The sequence below is a fragment of the Giraffa tippelskirchi genome, chromosome 1, assembly GCF_054371585.1.
Source record: "Giraffa tippelskirchi isolate mGirTip1 chromosome 1, T2T-mGirTip1v1.2.pri, whole genome shotgun sequence".
NCBI lineage: Eukaryota > Metazoa > Chordata > Mammalia > Artiodactyla > Giraffidae > Giraffa > Giraffa tippelskirchi.
The window spans coordinates 187,775,915-187,784,998 of NC_137275.1; positions in this window are offsets into that span (position 1 = coordinate 187,775,915).

Here is a 9,084-nt window from a genome sequence, read left to right on the forward strand (position 1 = left end):
ATGGGACAAGATGCCATGATCTTAGTTTTCTGAATGTTGAGTTTTAAGCCAACTTTTCCACTCTCCTCTTTCACTTTCATCAAGAGGCTCTTTAGTTCTTGTTCGCTTTCTGCCATGAGGGTGGTGTCATCTGCATGTCTGAGGTTATTGATATTTCTCCTGGCAATCTGGATTCTAGCCTGTGCTTCATCCAGCCCAGCGTTTCTCATGATGTACTCTGCATATAAGTTAAATGCGCAGAGTGACAATATACAGCCTCGATATACTCCTTTCCCTATTTGGAACCAGTGTGTTGTTCCATGTCCAGTTCTGACTGTTGCTTCTTGACCTGCATACAGATTTCTCAAGAGGTGGGTCAGATGATGTGGTATTCCCATCTCTTAAAGAATTTTCCAGAGTTTATTATGGTCCACACAGTCAAAGCCTTTGGCATAGTCAATAAAGCAGAAGTAGATGTTTTTCTGGAACTCTCTTGCTTTTTTGATGATCCAACGGATTTTGGCAATTTGATCTCTGGTTCCTCTGCCTTTTTAAAATCCAGCTTGAACATCTGCAAGTTCACGGTTCACGTAAGGATGTCACAGGTTAGAGCAAAAAAGTGTTTGAGAATTAATGTGGGAACACACTGTCTCCCCGTGGATAGACCATGTTACTTATGGATGTAATTCTATAGTACTAATATTTGATTCTCAGAACTCTTTTTTTTTTGCTGAATTTCTATTTCTGACCACAAGGTGGCATCTGATTTTCATTAATACACAAGACACATCTCATCTCTCACCCTTCAAATTGGAAAGCCACATTTGTCTCAGCTTCTGGACTCTTTAGGTACCAGAATATTTTCAAACGGCAGCATTTCCAAAGTATATTGCATTCCTGTGGGTTTCTATAGGAGTCTTGAACTAAATCTTTTGTATCTATAAGCCAGATCTGTATCAAGGCATGCTTATGAATTTTTATTTTTTAAATTGATCACTGTGCTGAAGATACTTCATAGCCTGGGGACGTTTCCCATATGTTTTTTTACCTTACGCCCAATGGTGGAGACATGAATTATTTTGATACGTGCTTATTATATGCCACATGCTAGTTTGTTTGGGAGTGAGATAGTACAGAGAAGTCTTGACTCAGAGATCTAACTTGCAAGATGGGTCTATACAAGGTACATGTATGAAACAACCCTGAAGGAAAAACTCTCAAGGCAAATTGTCTAAGTTGAAGACCATTATGATGAGTAAGGTCTCTAGATCTGTGAGGTAAGTGATGAAGGAAGTGTGATAGGTTCACCGTCATGTTACCTGCACCTTTCACAGTACCTGGAGGAGTCATGACCCAGCTGAAAACTGTGGTCTTTGGGACCACAAGTGTATGCCTGCTAAGCTGCTCAGTCATGTCTGACTCTTTGCAACCCCATGGGCACGCCTCTGTCCATGGAGATTCTCCAGGCAAGAATACAGGAGTGGGTTGCCATGCCCTCCTCCAGGGAATCTTCCCAACCCAGGGATGGAATACATCTCTTATGTTTCCTGCACTGGCAGGTGGGTTCTTTACCACTGGCGTCACCTGGGAAGCCCTTGGGGCCATGAGTCCCAGATTCAAAAGCCAGCTTGCTATTGGTGGGCCCTTGGACAAGTCGCCATGACTGTGCTCTATGTTACGTGAGGATGATAATTAAAAGCTTAAAAAGACTGTTGTAAATCGAGTGAATAATATAAATGAAACCAACTGCTGGTGGGTGTTAGGGCCCTGAGTTTCTCCTCTATTCAACCATGTACAAACATCTTGAACTGTGTGTACCAAGGATTTGGCTCAGAGGTATCCTTCCTGTGTTCCCTTGTGCAAAGCCACTGTATCTGTTAAGAGCTGTAGATTCAGTACCTTAGGAATGCCAGCTTTACAGAGAACAGTGGAACTGTTTGGAAAACAAAAAGAAATGTATTGATTTCTGAAAATGAAACCAAAGAATCAGCATCAACGAACATTTAATTAAATATCTATAAAATATTCTATCAACTTAAATGCTCCAAGCTCTTAGGTCGCCATGTAGAAATTATATTTAACATGGATGTGAGTAAATTAAAACTTTTTGAGTTGATGTGGAATGAAGACTCAGGGACACAGGCGTAAAAAGTTCTAAAAAAGTTTCTACTCCCTATGGCTGATGCAGTCATGGGAATCCTTAAGGATGAACCTGGCTTGGCAAGCCAGATGAGGCAGAGCTGATCTGGGGGCGTTTATCAGTCCCCCTGTTACCCTCCCTCAATGCCTAGATCAGATAACATAGGGTGAACCTGACAGGATGAAGAATGGATTGGAAAAAGGGTTCAATGGATTCTTTCTCCTTAGTGGATAATTCTTGGCTTCTCAGTCATAAGGCAGTTAACAATTTAGCTTTGACTTATGCTTTATTTTGAAAATCTAGCAGTATCCATCGATCCTTTCCATTTGCAGTGAGAGCCCCAGAAAAATAAAAGCTCTCAGTATATGTTGGCAATATGAGAGGACACTCATGCTATAGTCTGTTTCTTCTTATTTACTAAATGCATGCTTTACTGAAGAATATCCAGGCTTCCCTGGTGGCTCAGTGGTAAGGAATCCACCTGCCAGTGCTGGAGACAAGTTTGATCCCTGGTCCAGGAGGATCTCACCTGCCATGGGGCAGCTAAGCCCGTGTGCCACAACTACTGAGCCCATGCTCTAGAGCCCATGCTCTGCAACAAGAGAAGCCACAGCAATGAGAAGCCCACACACTGCAACTAGAGAGTAACCCATGCTTGCTGCAACTAGAGGAAAGCCCTTGAATCAGCAAAGACCCAGCACAGCCAGAAATAGATTAATTAATTAAAAAAAGGAATATTTTCCCCTTGGGTTGATCTGTGCACTACTTTCTCCTTCTGTAAAGGTGGGGAGTGCTGGATGGAACTGAGAGATAAGCAGAAGCATCTGTGTGCTATAGGAAGAGGAGGAAATGCTTTGTCAGGAACTTGGAGCTCCCAGGAGCGGTTTTAATATCCAGCAATTGAGTTCAAGCTTATGCCTCCCAGAATCACTGCATTAAAGTATAGATAATTTAATGAGCAGGTGATGCAGGTTCAGTCCCTGTATCAGGAAGATCCCCTGGAGAAGCAAATGGCAACCCACTCCAGTATTCTTGCCATACTGTAGCCTGTGAGGCTACAGTCCATGGGAACACAAAAAAGTTGGACACACCTTTGCGACTGAACAACAGCAACAATCTAAGGAACCCAAGAGAGTGACTACTAGGCCGCTCACCAGACAAAAGCCCCGCTATAGGCCAATAAGGATTTATTTGCCAGAGAAATTGGCGTGTGTGTGTGTGTGTGTGTGTGTGTGTGTGTGTGTGTGTGTGGCAAGAAGGGTGGATTAGCTTCTTTGCAAAAGGAGACTTCAATGTGTAGAAGCCACACTGGTTTGCTTTACAGAGAGTGGGTGTTTATACACTTAGACATCTATTATGCTCTGCTATTGGTAACAGTGAGATTTGTATCCATTGTTTTTCCAGGAAGTTATTGAGCAAAGCAAGGAACACGATCCTAGGAGTCGCTAAGGCACAGCTATCTGTGATTTTTTTGAAAGACTACTGAACCTGAAACACAGCTCAGGAAAGTGAGGCCCGAGGAAATGTGCCCAGGATGTGCAAACTGAAGAGCAGGGCACCTGAGCTAACTGTGGAGAAGGAGCAGCCAGAACACGGTGCACAGAGTTTACCTGGTTTGTTGAACAGGTGTCATGTCTGTCATACATCAGTAAGCACCAGGTTGATACAAAGGCGACTTCCTCCTTCTTGTGATGCTGCTGTTTGCCCTTGACATCAGGACTGGCAGGGTGAGAGGAGAGAGATGGCCATAATTCAGCTGAATGGGGCTCAGGACCCAGTGATCTTTAGCTAAGAGCACAGACAAAGAAAGGGCAAGTCCTGGTGCAACCAGGCACCTGAGCCCTGCCTTCAGTGTCCTCCATACGAAGTCAGAGGATGTGGGTGTCTCCAGGGGCTGGTCCCAGGGATAACATCGAGTATCAGATGCACTAAGTTTATTTCACAAAAGAACGTACACTAATATTCTTTTTAAAAGCAAGCTACTTTGGTAAATTGTTTAATATTGAAATATACATGAGTCCCATTTGTACTCAGCTTTTAGAAATATGGATGTTGACTTAAGGAAGGGATATGTGAAAGTGAAGAAATTAACAGACTGATGAATTTTTTAAAATTATTTATAAATTTACGTTGAGAATAATGAACTTGTTTGGCGTTCAGTTTTGAGTTTTGAGAAATACATGGAGTCATGTCACCATCATGATCCAGGTAGAGAGTAATTCTATCACTCCCACAAACCTTCTTGTGCTTCCCTTTCGTAGTCAATTTTTTCCACCAACCCTAAACCTTGACAAACTGCTCCACCACTATAGTTTTGAGTTTTGCAGAAGGTCATATAAATTGTAGAACGTTGTCTGTTGTGTGGATGCACCTCAGCTTGTTTATCCATTCACCAACTGAAGGACATTTGAATTGTTTCTAGTTTGGTGATTATGAATAAAACTGCTCTAAACATATGCATACAAGTTTTTGTGTAAACATAAATTTTTATTTCTGTAAGGTAAATATTTAGGAATGGGATTGTTGAGTTATATGGTAAGTGTATGTTTATCTTTACAAGAAAAATAGCTTTCTTTCTGCCAAATAGCTTTCTAAAATGGCTTTATTGTTTGCATTCTTACCAGCAATGTATGAGAATTCCAGTGGCACTAACCAATATAAAATAATTTTTGTTCTTACTGATCACACATATTTTCAAGAATTGAAGACAAGAAAAATAGATTTTTATTCCAAGTTTTAGAATTTCTGTTGTTTTTCATCTTTCCTCATTCCTGAAGTTCTAGGTTTTCCTTTGGTATCATTTCCTTTCAGCCTCAAGACCTTCCTTTAGCACTTCTTTTAGAACAGATTCTCTGGCAACACTTTTTCTTAATCTGAAAATGTCTACTTTGCCTTGTGGAGGATATTTAGTGGGTTTAAAGTCTGGGTTGACGACTCTTTCAGCATGTTACAGGTGGCTGTTCCATTGTCTCCTAGCCTCTATGGATCTTGATGAGAAATCTTCAGTCATTTGACTGATGTCTCATACATGTAATGTGCCATTTTTGTCTGACTGTGTTCAAGATTTTTTTCTTCCTATATGTTTTCCATCAATTTAGTTACGATGTTTTGGTTTTCACTGAGTTTGTCTTGCTTGGGATTCACTGATATTTCTGACTATGTAAATCTCTATCTTTCACAAAATTTGGAAAGTTTTTACTCTTATTTCATCAAATATAATTTCTGTACCAATATCTCTCTTCTCATTTTGGGACTTAAAGACATCAATGTTAAATGTCCAACATCATATCACAAGTCCCTAAAGTTCAATTTATTTGTTTGTTTTAACGTTTTTTTCCCTCTCTTCTTCAGATTGGAAAAACCACTATTGGTCTACCCTCACATCCACTTTTTCTTTTTTCATCTTCATTCTACTACTGAACTCAGGCAGTGAATTCTTAATTTCGGATATAGTTTTTAGTTCTACATGTTCAACCTTTATTTTTTAGGTTTTCTTTTCTTTGATGAGCATGTCTATCTTTATATTTGTCAAAAGTATATACCTATATCTCATGGAGTATGTTTATAATACTGCTTTAATGTATTTGTCTGATCATTCCAACATCTAGGTATTGCCAGGGTTGGCATCTTATAATTGTCTCTTGAGAAGTGGCCACCTTTTCCTGGTTGTTGGCATGCTGAGTAATTTTAGATTGTATCCTGAACACATTGAATATTATGTAGTGAAAATACAAGTCCTATGAAAATCCTTTAGAGAATGTTTATTCTTTTGGTTTTTTTTAAAGATTATTTGATGTGGACCATTCTTAAAGTCTTTATTGAATTTGTTATAATATTGCTTCTGTTCTTAAGTTCTGGTTTTTGGCCCCAAGGCATGTGGGATTTTAGCTCCCCAACCAGGAATTGAACCCACACCCTCTGCATTAGAAGGCAAAGTCTTAAACACAGGATCACCAGGGAAGTCCCGATATTCCTTTTAAAATTTATTTATTTATTTAAAACGCACTGGGTCTTTGTTGCTCGGCTTGGGCTTTCTCTAGTTGCAGTGCATAAGCTTCTCATTGTGGTGGCTTCTCTTGTTGCAGAGCACAGGCTCTAGGGTGCACAGGTTTCAGTAGTTACAGCATAGGGGCTCAGTAGTTGTGGTGCCTAGGCTTAGTTTTTCCTTGGCATGTAGAATCTTCCCCAACCAGGGATTGAACCCATAACCCCTGCATTGGCAGGTGAATTCTTAACCATTGGACCATTGGGAAAGTGCCCGATATTCTTTCTAAAGGAGACAAAACTATCACTATTAAAAAGTATCATGTAAACATAATGGTTTAGCTATTAATCCAAGAAAAGCAGCTAACAAGCCAACAGAATAAAGAATGAATGAATTAAAATATGAAGTTGTCCCCAAAGCACCAAAACTTAAAAGCCAGATCAGTGTAACAGTATAGAGAGCCCACAAATAAACCCAAGTATGAAAAAAGTTTTATATATAATAAAGGCAAAAATCACATACCAGGAGCTAAAGGAAAAATCAGGCAGTTAAAGGTGCTAGGCTACTTGGAAATTTTCATTTAAAAAGAAAAAAATTAAATTATATCCCTACCTCACACTCTGCATGGTATACCAAAAATATTCAAATGATTAAATAATTCAGTGTAAAAGAAGAAAGTGGAAAATAACTCTTAAAATCAAGGATTATTTTCTGCAAAAATTGAAAATATAAAGCAAAAGATGAATAGAGTTGACTACATGAAATATTTTAATATATGTATTAAAAACATACGAGATTGTTAGGGGTAAATGGGAACTCTGTGTTACCTTTGCAACTTTTATGTAAACCTAAAGAGATTCCAAAATAATTCACAAAAAATGTCACACACATACACACACTCAGACACACACTATCTATCATAATTATGAACCTATATATCCTTTTCCACTTTTGGGAATTTATTTTCCAAATATACTTGCACATGTACAATGTGACCATTGTGACAAACCCCTGGTTCAGTTCTTGTCAAGTTATTTGCAATAGCGAAATAGTGTATACAGCCTACGTAGCAATTACAAGGAACAGAATTTCTCTGGTGTCTAGTGGTTAATACTCTGAGCTCCGATGTAATGGGCTTGGATTTGATCCCTGGCTGGGGAACTAAGATCCTACATGCCATGTATCACAGTCAAAAAGAAAGGAATTATAAGGAACTACTTTAAAAATGATGCAATGAAATGCCATCCATCTATTTAAATAATAAGAAAACTTCTGATATGGAAGAGTGTCAAAGAAAACCATTTTTTAAGTTAAAAAACACACAGAAATAAGAAAAAAATAAGTGAAGAAAAACCCCAAGCAAGGAAAAGTTTTATGTTACTTGGGGTGTGAAAGACGAGGTAAGAAAATCTATTGATACTGCTTATCTGTTCAAAAAGAAACTCTAGAAGGAGAACCTGCCTTTAGAGTCTATCTTTAATGCTGGGTGTTGTTTTGGAGTATTTTTCTAGGTAGAGGGTTGCTTCTAGATGCACTGGAGCTTATATTTCAATTTAATTAATTAAAATGGATACTGCATCTACATGGTACAGACATTAAACACATAACTTTTCAGTGTGAACACTAATAACATGATGGTACTAGGATATTGACAGCAACTGGAGGATGAAGGACAGAAGTGGGAAGGTGACAATTTATGGAAATAATGGAAGTAAAAAGCAATGGCTCTAATGGCAGATTCTCAAACATCTGGCATGGGCACATGTGGAAGAAATGTTATTTTTAAGTCCTGGGACTTTCCCTTAGTTCACAGAATCTCTGATCACATCAATACCCATTTGCTCCACCTTCCTGAAGGTTCTACTTTCACTTCTGCATCAGGCCAGTTATTTCAGATGCCATCAGAAGCAGAAACTCCAGAAGTGATAAAATTCTTCTCCAAGGCTTGCTGATGAGTGGTCCCACCACGAGACAGCCGTCTACTTCTCCTAAGAAGCCACTTAAGACATGAGCAGTCATCTGGGATTCCCAGCTGTCAAGATGTGAATTGTGGTCCTTATAAACTCAGTATCCAGTCATGTGTACACACCTGTGCTTCCCAAGAACCACTATCTGGTGTTGAGTGTATGTGTTGTTGATGTTCAGCTGCTAAGTCATGTCTAACTCTTTGCGACCCCATGGACTATAGCCCTCCAGGCTCCTCTGTCCATGGAGTTCTCCAGGTGAGAATACTAGAGTAGGTTACCATTTCCTTCTCCAGGGGATCTTCCCAACCCAGGGATTGAACCCACGTCTCCTGCACAGGGAGGTGGATTCTTTACCAATGAGCCACCATGAAGACCTACAACACCTTCTAGGTTGTGTGTGTACAGTAGAGTTATCATATTTGCAACAAAGCAGTATTTCTTTGACTGAATCTTCTCAAAACTGGATAATCCAACCCCTCATATCTTTCTTGGGTCCTTTGGAGTTTCTGAGTTGCATACGGGCTCAGGAATGTTTATCTGGATTTGCCCATCTTGTCCTCATTTTTATTGTCTCTATGAGAATTCTGTCTCCAGAGTCCTGTGGTGCCACTGGGTCTCTGGGTCACAAGGAGCTAGCAGTGGCTTTGGGTTCTCGTGACTTTGTTACCCTTCCATTCTGTGCTCCAACAGGTGAAGGCAAAGTATGGAATCTGCCTTCTACCTTTACAACCTTGAACTGAGGGCACTGCAAAGCTCTGTGCTCCATGTGAGCAACTGGGACTCTGAGCAATCCCAGGTTTCCAGCATCAACCTCTAGAGACTGGTCAAGAGAATAATCCCAATGCATACCTTGCTGTATTTAAAACTGCCCACCCCAGGACTTTCCTGGTAGTCCAGTGGTTAGGATTTCACCTTCCAATGCAGGGAATGTGGGTTCAACCCCTGGTAGGGGAACTAAGATCCCACATGTTGCAGGGCAAGAAAGCCCACCCGCCACAGCTACAGAGAAGTTC